The 10,406-nt window shown below is 47.8% G+C and overlaps 1 protein-coding gene across 10 annotated transcripts in view; it reads left to right on the top strand.

The window, feature by feature from the left end:
* Nucleotides 1-1,957: 1,957 nt before the first annotated feature.
* The window catches only part of R3hdm2 (R3H domain containing 2), a 103,475-nt gene continuing 95,026 nt past the window's right edge, over nucleotides 1,958-10,406 (top strand). For all 10 annotated transcript variants that reach the window (XM_040754748.1, XM_040754745.1, XM_040754747.1 and 7 more), the window contains exon 1: nucleotides 1,958-2,059. The gene's annotated coding sequence lies outside the window, so the exon portion shown is untranslated. The remainder of the gene's footprint in view (nucleotides 2,060-10,406) is intronic.

The raw sequence follows: 10,406 nt of genomic DNA, 5'->3' as shown, positions 1-10,406 counted from the left end.
GACAGGCTTTGAAGTAAAGACAAACTGCATGCCTCTTTGAGGGGCTAGGGATATGGTGCAATGGTAAAGCCTCTATCTGGCACATACAGATTTCCACACGTAATACAGCAAAGAATCCTCATTACCCCTCACCTCTGTGACTCTGCTGAATCTCCTCCATTCCTCCCTGTCATACTAACAACATGCTCCTATGTATGTATGTATTTCTGCCAGTTGTGTTTGGCCCTATCTTATTTTTTAAGGCTAGCTGAAAGTTCACCTGCAGTTTCTCGGAGGGCTGGTCAGTACTTTTTACTTAAGAACTAACTGCTCTTTCTGTTTTCACAGCACACCAAGACCACTACAGTGGACTGTAATTAGTTTTTCTCCACCACAGTTCTTGTAACTGTTTAATGGTAACATTGGTTTAAGACTGAAAAAAAAAAAAAGCCGGGCGTTGGTGGCGCACGCCTTTAATCCTAGCACTTGGGAGGCAGAGGCAGGCGGATCTCTGAGTTCGAGGCCAGCCTAGTCTACAAGAGCTAGTTCCAGGACAGCCTCCAAAGCTACAGAGAAACCCTGTCTCAAAAAAAAAAAAAAAAAAAAAAAAAAAGACTGAAAAAAAAAAAAGAGATTCTGTCTGAGTGTTCTGCCTCTATGTGTGTATGTGCATCCTTTGAGTGCCTTGTGCTAAGGTAAAACGACCCCTGCAACTGGAGTTAGATGGTTGTGCGCTGCCTCGTGGTTGAGGGAACCAAACCCACACTCTCCTCATGAGCAATAAGTGCTGTTAACTGCTGAGCAGCGCCTCCAGCCCCTACATTGCTTGAGGGTCCTAAGTATATTGAGTCTACCTAGAGTAGACAAAATAGGGGAAGTTGATTTTTTGTTTTAGTTTTTCTGAGACAGGGTTTCTCTGGGTAGCCCTGGCTGTCCTGGAACTCATTCTGTAGGCCAGGCAGGCCTCCAACTCACAGAGATCCACCTGCCTCTGCCTCCTGAGTGCTGGGATTAAAGGTGTGCGCCACCACCACTCGGTTAAGGTTAGGTGAGGTTATTTAAGACGACTGTTCCAAAACAGAACTAACTGGACCTTTGAGAAGGCCTAAGCATGTGACTGTTGCTGGACATGGTGAGTTCAAGGCCAGCGTGGTCTACAGAGTGAGTTCCAAGGCAGTCAGGGTTACATAAAGATGGTCTAAAAAGATCCAAACCATTACCCCCCCCAAAAAAAAACTTTATTTTGGGTGCAGGAGTTGCAGTCCTAGCTGGCGGTGGTATGTGCCAGAAATACCAGCTCAAAGAAGACAGAAAAAGGACTGTGGAGTGAGAGCCCAAACTGGGCTACATAGTGAAATCTGCATAAGGTTACAAAGTGAGGCCAGCCTGGGCTACATGGTAAGGCCAGCTTGGGCTACCTAGCAGGACCCCCCCCACCCCGTCCCAAGTCCGCGTAAGCACTCTGCGCAGACCACAGCGGGCCTTGAGCGCCCGAGGCTCTAACCTCGAGCCCCTCAGAGAACGCTGGGAGCGAGCGAGCGAGCGACACAGGGGGCACCACCCGCGGCGGGAGCGCGCGCGCCACCCCGGAGGTGAGGGCGCGCGGATGAGCCAGCGGGCGAGCGGGCGAGCGAGCGTGCGAGCGCCCGCCCGCCAGTCCCGGAGAGGCGCACACAGGAAGCAGGGACGCGAGCAGCGCAGGACGCGCTGACGAACGCGCCGGACGTGGTGACGTAGCGCGCAGGCCGCAGCGGGGGGCGGACTCCGGGCCTTTCTTCCCCTTCTGCTTCTCCCCCTCCCCCCTTTTCTCCCTCTCCGGGTTTGGGCCCCCTTCTCTTCCCCTCTCCCCCCTCCTTCCCGAGCCCCTTTCCCCTCCCCCGCCCCGCTCCCCTGCCTCCCCGCCCGGCCCCGGGGAGACCGACCCCCCCTCCGAGAAGAGCCCGCCCCCAGAAGCGCGCCGCCGCCACCGCCGCCGCCGCCGCCGCCGCCGCGGGCCGTCGGGGCCGAGCCGCAGCCGAGCGGCCGTGGGCCCGGGCGGCGGGCGGAGACCGGGCGCCCTCCCCGCTCTGGCCCCCGTGAGGTGAGGCCACCTCCGGCCGGGGGGGCGGGCGGGCGGCGCGCGGGCAGGGGGCGTGGCGGGCGGGCCGGCGAGCCGCGGGTGGCGGGGCCGGGCCGCAGCCCCCGGGAAGGGTCGGTCGGCGCGAGCCCGAGTGCGAGCGTGCGAGCGTGCTGAGGGGGCCGCGGGCTCCGGGGGCGCGGGCGGCGGCGCCACCTGTGGCCTGTGCCGGGGCCCGGGCTGCGAGTGTGGCTGGGGACCTCGAGGCGCCGGAGTTGGAGTTGGCATGCGCCGGAAAGATGCTCTGCAGCCCCGAGAAGTTGGGCCTGCGCTGCGCTCACCACTCAGGCTTTCTCTCCACGCTGGTCGCGGCGAATCCGGTAGCCGCCGCGGACTGTTTGCCTCAAGTGAATTGTTTTGCATAGTGTTGACTGACCGAATCACAGTCTCCCACCCCAGAAGAGCTGCACTAAAACCGGAGGGAGAAGAGTGGGAAAGTTTAAATTCCGATCCTAGTTAGAACGGCCTTCTATGTATCTCCCCAACCCCCTAAAGGACTTGAGGAGTCAACAGTCTTAGCTGATGTTTGTAGGCGACCTGGAGGCTCGGGGCATGTGACACGCACCACTTAACATCACAGATTGCTAGCATTTTGTTGTGTTTTTAGATCGTTCAATTGACATGTTAGTCATTTGTGGCCCCTTTTCCAAATATATTTTTCCTTAGTTCAGTAAAGCTCAAGATAAAGGTTGAAGTAGATGTGAGGTAATGTTATTTCATTTCGCTTATTAGGTATATTTTTTGCTTGCCAGGTAGCTGTTTTCCACCATGATTTTGTTTTTTTTTTTTTGTTTTTTGTTTTTTTTGTTTTTCGAGACAGGGTTTCTCTGTGGCTTTGGAGGCTGTCCTGGAACTCGCTCTGTAGACCAGGCTGGCCTCGAACTCACAGAGATCCGCCTGCCTCTGCCTCCCGAGTGCTGGGATTAAAGGCATGCGCCACCAACGCCCGGCTTCCACCATGATTTCTAGAACCTTATGGAAGGAAGGGCTGATGAAATGTCAGCGAACGTTAAAATTTTAGGAGTTGAAATTCCAGCAGGGCAGAGGCAGGAGGATCTCTGCCAACCTGGCCTACACACACACACGCACGCACTCACTCACTCACACACACATGTGCACTAAATGAAACTTAAATTGATCACTGATGACACAGTGCTAACACTGGAGGATCAAGAGTTCAAAGTTAGCCTAGTCAGCCTGGGCTACAGGAGACCATGTCTGAATAAACAAACCAAACCAAAAATAAGACAAAAAATTTGCCCAATAAAAGCAGGTAGAAGCCGGGCGCACGCCTTTAATCCCAGCACTCGGGAGACAGAGGCAGGCGGATCTCTGTGAGTTCGAGGCCGGGCTGGACCGATAGCCTCCTAAACAATACAGAGAAACCCTGTCTCGTAAAAACCAAAAAAAAAAAAAAAAAAAAAAAAAAAAAGGCAGGTAGAAGTGGTATAGACCTGTAATCCCAGCACTAGGGATCTTGAGTTTGAGGCCAACTGAGAGTATAGGATTGAGTTCAAAGCTAGCCTGAATTCTGTAACAGAACCCTGTCTCAAAAATAAATCAACAGTAAAAGTAAATAAATGTGATAACAATAATATGCCTTGGGCTCAGGTTTTGGCTGTTATTGGAGTGCTTGCCTAGCGTGCACCAAGTCCTGGGCATCATTCCCCAGCATCTCCATACCCAGGATGGTCAGACGTTCCAGACCATCCTCCACTACATACACAATTTAAGGACAGCCTGAGATACAAGAGACCCTGTCTCCATAAACAAAAATGGATGTTGGCTTGTTTCATGGAAGGGAATCTGAAGAGGGTGGCTTCCTCTTTCTGGGTAAAACCTGGTTCTCCTAGTCTTTTTTTTTTTTTTTTTTTTTTTTTTTTTTTGTTTTTCGAGACAGGGTTTCTCTGTGGCTTTGGAGGCTGTCCTGGAACTCACTTGGTAGTCCAGGCTGGTCTCGAACTTACAGAGATCCGCCTGCCTCTGCCTCCCGAGTGCTGGGATTAAAGGCATGCGCCACCAACGCCCGGCTCTCCTAGTCTTTGTTAATGGAGACACAGTCTCAAACTCAAGGCAGAATTCCTGCCTTAGTCCTTGAGCCCTGGGATAACGTGTGCACCGTTATGTCCTGCTAAAACCTTTTCCTCTCACTCCAGGTCTACTTCACCATTCCCCCTGACTACACGCAGATCTGACCTGGGTTGTTGGTAGATCACTCTAGCACACTTCTGCCCAGAGACTCAGCACTTGTTTGGTGTTCTTAGGTCATCTTTCCCTTACAAAACTGCTCAGCCATCCTCTCACCTGTCTGAGGCTATTATTCAAGCAGCCCTAGAGGGCACATTCCCTTAGCTCTCTGAATGCAAAAGGATTTGTGTGACTCTTTCTTTGTCTCCTGACCTCTTGTCACCCTGTTACTTTCTGTAAGTTTTAGTCGCCTCTGTAAAACAAACAAACAAAAAAACCCAGAAAACTTGAGGAGGACAGATTTTTTCTTTTGTAAATTGCTGTGTCCTCTTCACTTTGCACATTGGACATGCAGTCAGTGCTCAACAGATTTACTGCTTGTTGACTGACTAGGTTAGAGGGCATGGTGGTGCCTGATCTGCCCAGGAACTCTTAGGCTCCATTGATCCCTCTGTTTCAGACTCCCAAACAGCTGGGGTTGCAGGCAAAGGCCACTTTATCTGGCTGTATTCTTGAGCTTTGCCTTGTAGTGAATTTCTGGAAAGATTTTCACTGGTATTCATTGGAAGGTAACATTTTCTCCTTGTCACCTCTTGGGATGTTTTCTGTTTGACAGAAAACAGGAGGGAATGTGAAATCTTTTGTGTGGCTAGTCTTTTTAAGATTTATGTGTATGTGTATGTACCACTTTTATGGTTGGTGTGTGCAGAGGCCAGGAGAGGACATAGGATCACCTGGAACTGAAGTTGAGACAGTTTCGAGTTGACATGTGGGTACTGAGAACCAAACCCAACTGTCTTCAAGAGCTACAGGTGCTTTTCCGTCTCCAGGCCTGTGTGGATGGTCTTAGGTCTGCTGTGAGACTCATAGCTGGTGAGACAAGCACATCTCAGCTCACAGAAGGCGATGGTCCTCCCACCTCTGTAGATACAACTTGAACTGAGCCAGGTGGGGGCGCACGCCTTTAATCCCAGCACTTCCAGGCAGAGGCAGAGGCAGACAGATCTCTGTGAGTTTGAGACCAGTCTGGTCTACAAGAGCTAGTTCCAGGACAGCCTACAAAGCCACAGAGAAACCCTGCCTCGAAAAACGAAACCAAAAAAAAGTTGAGCTGAAAACTGTAAAAATTGCTTTCTCTAACAGTGGGGGATTTGGTCTTAAAGAACACTCGCTCCCTTCCATAACATTTTTACCTGAATTCAGTAAATGTACATGGTTTAAGGGTAAAAGAGACAGGCTCCTGAGTGCTATGGGGATGTGCCTCATTTATTTCTTTTCTTCTTGGTTACCTTCTCTGACCTGGTTGGAGAGGTCTGGGTGAGATTGCTCTCAGGCAGTTCTTGGCTACTTCTCAGTTCAGGAAGGCAAAGGATAAGGTGTATTTTTAAAAGCACTTTGTAGGACTGTGGTGTCGAAGGTTTCGGCTTAAATATTTTCCGGGACTGTAAGCTAGCATGCCCATGAGAGAGCAGCTTGTTTGAGATGAAAGAATTGTCGATCTAGTAAGCATTTGACTAGATCTGGTTCTAATATTAATGTACAAGTAATAAAAGATCTGGTGTAGACAACCAGGAATTCAAAGTTATCTTTACTTAGTTCCAATCCAGCATGGGTTACCTGAGACCCTGTTTAAAAAAATTATTTAATTTTATGTGTGTGTGTGTGTGTGTGTGTGTGTGTGTGTGTGTGTGTGTGTGTGTTAGAGAACAACTTTCTATGGAGTGGGTTCCTGTCCACATGGGTTCCAGGGATGGAACTCAGCTGTCAGGCTAGTGAGACAAGTAAGTGCCTGTGTCTCTTGAGCCACTGGCTCAGCAAAAGATAGGTGTGTTGTCCCCGCCTCCCCCCACCCCCAACCACCAGACAGGGTTTCTCTGTGGCTTTTGAGGCTGTCCTAGAACTTGCTCTGTAGACCAGGCTGACGGACTCACAGAGATCCACCTGACTCTGCCTCCCGAGTGCTGGGATTAAAGGCACAACCACTGGGAAAAAGTAGATTTTTGAAGAAGGAAGAAAAGTGTTGTGTTTTGCTTATATTGTCCCGTCTGGTTCAAAGGAGAGAATGTTGTAGACTTATCTCATTTTGCTTTTAAGATTCTATATTTTTGAGACAGTTCTCTACTATGTAGCCCTGGCTAACCTGATAGCATATAGTTTATGCTGGCCTGGAATTCACAGAGATCCCCTGGCTCTGGCTCCCGAGTACTGAAATTAAAGACATGGACCACCACTCCCAGCCAAAGACTTTATGTCAAATTGTGTGTATGTGTAAGTTTATGCCCTGTGGCGGCCTGGAGAGGGCGTCCAGTACCTTGGAGCTGGAGTTGCCTGTGTCTGTGGTTGTGAGCCACTGCAATAGGTGCTGGGAACTCAGTTGTCAGCTTGTCCTTACTGTTTGGGTAGTGAGCCCCTTCTGTGCCGCTTTTTAAAGATGGGAAGGTTAAAAGGCCGTCATGAGGGCAGCCCATGTCTGCCCTTCTAGCACGCAGAAGGCAGAGCAGGAAGGTGAAGCTATCCTGGCTACATTGTTGAGTCCCTTTCTCAAAAACCAAAAGAGACAAAGGAGAGTGGGTTTGTAAAGAACTTTGTCCTTCTGTGGGATACATAACTAGAGCCATGGCTTCAAGATGTGTACATGGGTCCAGTTGGTGGAACTAATTTTAGATCTTCCTGTCCCATGGCCTGAGTATTTTCCTTGAGCTGTATCCTTCTTACCCTTTGTAGAAAATACTTTACTCGATGGTCTAAGTCAGGCGTTGGTGGTGCACGCCTTTAATGCCAGCACTCGGGAGCCAGAGGTAGGTGGATCTCTGTGAGTTCGAGGTCAGCCTGGTCTCCAGAGCGAGTTCCAGGACAGCCAGGGCTACACGGAGAAACCATGTCTTGAAAAACCAAAGAAACAAAACAAAACAAAACAAAAAAACTGATGGTGTAGTCTGGTTGTTGCTTTAGCAGTATAGCACTCTCCCTATCGCCCTGTATCTCCATTGATGGTACTCTGTCCATTCCTCTATTAAATGTCTTTATCCATTTATTTTTATAAATGCACAATTTAGAGATAATTTTTATTTTATGTATATTGACATTTTATCTGCATATACGTCTGTGTGAGGGTGTCAGATCTTGGAGTTACAGTTGTTAGCTGCCGAATGGATGCTGGAAATTAAACCCTGGTCTTTGGAAGAGCAGACAGTGCTTCTAACTGCTGAGCCACCTCTCTAGCCCCATGTCACTTTTTATTTTTATAAGTAGATACAAAAATGTTTTAAATTTGGCCTTTGTTTTGAGTTCCCTTGACATGTTTTCTTCTACACTTAAAGAAAGTCAGGCAAAAATCTGTTAATTATGGAAATAAGAATGTAGTGCAAATTTGTTTGGAGACAACCGCTCTGTGTAGCCCTGACTAGTCTTGATCCTTCTGCCTCAGCTTCCTGGGTGCTGGGATTACAGGACTGTGTACCATATATATAATACATAGAATTAAGTTGTTTTATCTTCATTAACTGCTTTTGTGCTGCCACTTTTGGTATATTGGTATATTCTATATCACAATGTCGTTTTGCTGCAGTTTGTTATTATATTGTGTGTATAAGGGATGTGTATGAGGTGTATTTGTGGTAATGTATATATGCCGTGGTTGTGTATGGAGGTTAGAGAGTAACAGGGAGAGTTGGTTATCCTGCCTCCTTTATGTGGGTTCTGGGAATTCAGTTCAGACTGTCAGATGCATTTACCTGCTAAGTCACCTTGCTGGTCCCCATTATTATTATTTCTGAGACAGCTTATCATGTAGCCCATACTGACCTCAGACTTGCTGTGTAACCAAGGATAACTTTCAACTTGTGATCCCCTGCATCAACTTCTCAAGCACAGAGGCTGTTTATGTGGTTCTGGGCCTTGAACCCAGGGCTTCAAGCATGCTAGGCAAGCACTGTGTCAGGTGAGTTGTGTCACCAGACCTGAAATACATGCTCGGTAATGACCAACAGCTGCGTTTCATAATCTTTGAAGCTCCTTTGTCTTTGCTAAAAGCTTGATTAGGGCAAGCGAGTTGGCCCAACAGGTAAAGGCTCTTCCTACTCTTACTCAAGTCTGGGAACCTGAATTTGATTCATGGAATCCACCTAAAGGTGATAGAGAAAGCTGACTTCATGGAATTTTCGTCCCTCCCCCCCACAATAGATGTTAAAAAAAAAGCACCCCCTCCCCCAAACTCAAATGAGCCTTAATGCCATACCAATGTTTATGTTAAAAATATAGGTTTGGAAAAGCCGAGCGTTGGTGGCGCACGCCTTTAATCCCAGCACTCAGGAGGCAGAGGCAGGCGGATCTCTGTGAGTTCGAGACCAGCCTGGACTACCGAGCGAGTTCCAGGACAGCCTCCAAAAGCCACAGAGAAACCCTGTCTCGAAAAACCAAAAAAAAAAATAAAAATAAAAAATATATATAAGTTTGGACTGGCTGTGACACACCTTTGATACCAGTAATTGGGAGGCAGATGCAGGCACATCTGTGTGAATTCAAGGCCAGCCTGGTCTATAGAGTGAGTTCCAGGACAGCCAGAGCTACATAGATAAACCCTGTATTAAACCTCTATCCCCAAATATGTATAAACTCATGGAAATGGGTTCTTATCCTAAGACATTCTTCCTGCAAACAGTACCACCTAGCTGTGTAAGCTGAAAACTTGGCTTGGACTTCCCTTACCCAGGCCTGGGTAGTCACTTCTGGAAGAGCCCTGATTCCTTCCTCAGTGGGAAATAGTTCATTCATGGGGAGATCACCTCTTATTGTTAGCTGTCCATCTGTTCTTACTGTTTTCATTTGATCAATGTTTTTTGTTTTTGATATGGGAGGGAGGATGAATTGCAGAGCTGTGTATGTTCTCAGATGTACTTAAGTAGTACAGTATCCAAACTAAATGACTTCTTAGGAGGTAGTGAGAGGGCTGCCCTTGGAGAGAGTGTGTGTGTTGTGTGCACATGTGCGTATGCATGTTTGTGTTAATATTTGGGAGGTGTTTCTCTCCTCTACCATTCTGGGCCTAGGGATTGGATTTAGATTATCAGGTTTGGCAGTAAGTGCTACCTGCTGAACCACTTCACTAGTGGTTCTGGGAACTGATCATGTTATCCAGAATTAGCTCCCTAGCCTTTAAAATTATGATGATGATGATGACGACAACGGGGTCTCACTATATAAAAAGCTTTGACTGGCCTGGAACTCGCTCTGTAGACCAGGCTGGCCTCGAACTCACAGAGATCCACCTGCCTCTGCCTCCTGAGTGCTGGGATTAAAGGTATGTAGAACTATAGAGACCTGGAGTATGGCTCCTTATGAGGGTTAATGTCCCAGAAAGTCCAAAATAGTGTTAGCCTTAGAACTGGGATCTGGAACTCTAAAATCACAAGTATTCTACCAGTTCCAGAATGTACTCATTTCTTATCTTTGCAAGAAATGACAAGTCAGCCAGGTTGTGGCGGCGGTTTCGCTCAAATACTCTAAAACCCTCTGTGGGAAAAATGCAGAATATCCTTTGGAAGTTGGAAAGGTGATGATTTCTTGAAGTCATAGATACCACTTTTTAAAAGATTTTTTTTTATGTTTCACTTACATGTATGTCTGTGCATCACTTGAGTGCCTGGTGCCAGAAGAGAATGTCAGGTCCCCTGACACTAAAGTTACAGGTGGTTATAAGTTGCCATGTAGCTTCTAGGAATCAAACCTGGGTCCTCTGGAATAGCAGCTAGTTCTCTTAACATCTGAGGCATCTCTCCAGCCGCCTTTAACATTCCTGCTTGAGGGAGGGTCTTAGTGTAACCTATGCTGGCCTTGAACCCTGATCTTCTTACATCAGCCTCCCCAGTGCTGGAAGTGTGAGCCACACCACGTGGCTCAGTATTTCAGTTAACACCGTTACTAACCTGCCAGTTGATTGTATGGCTTGGGTATCTCTGCCCATTTATGTGGTTGGCTGCTCTAGCATTACTAAAGAAATTAGCTGCCTGGCAACATAAAAGTACAGATATAAAAGTACAGATATTAAAATGAGTTGCACACCTTCCATCTATTTCTATTGCTTGGCTAAATTTAGAACTATATAGAGCTTCTGTAGAATTGCAAT

The sequence above is a fragment of the Mesocricetus auratus genome, unplaced genomic scaffold (genome assembly GCF_017639785.1).
Source record: "Mesocricetus auratus isolate SY011 unplaced genomic scaffold, BCM_Maur_2.0 Super-Scaffold_100011, whole genome shotgun sequence".
NCBI classification, from domain to species: Eukaryota; Metazoa; Chordata; class Mammalia; order Rodentia; family Cricetidae; genus Mesocricetus; species Mesocricetus auratus.
This window is presented reverse-complemented; position numbering and strand designations above follow the sequence as displayed.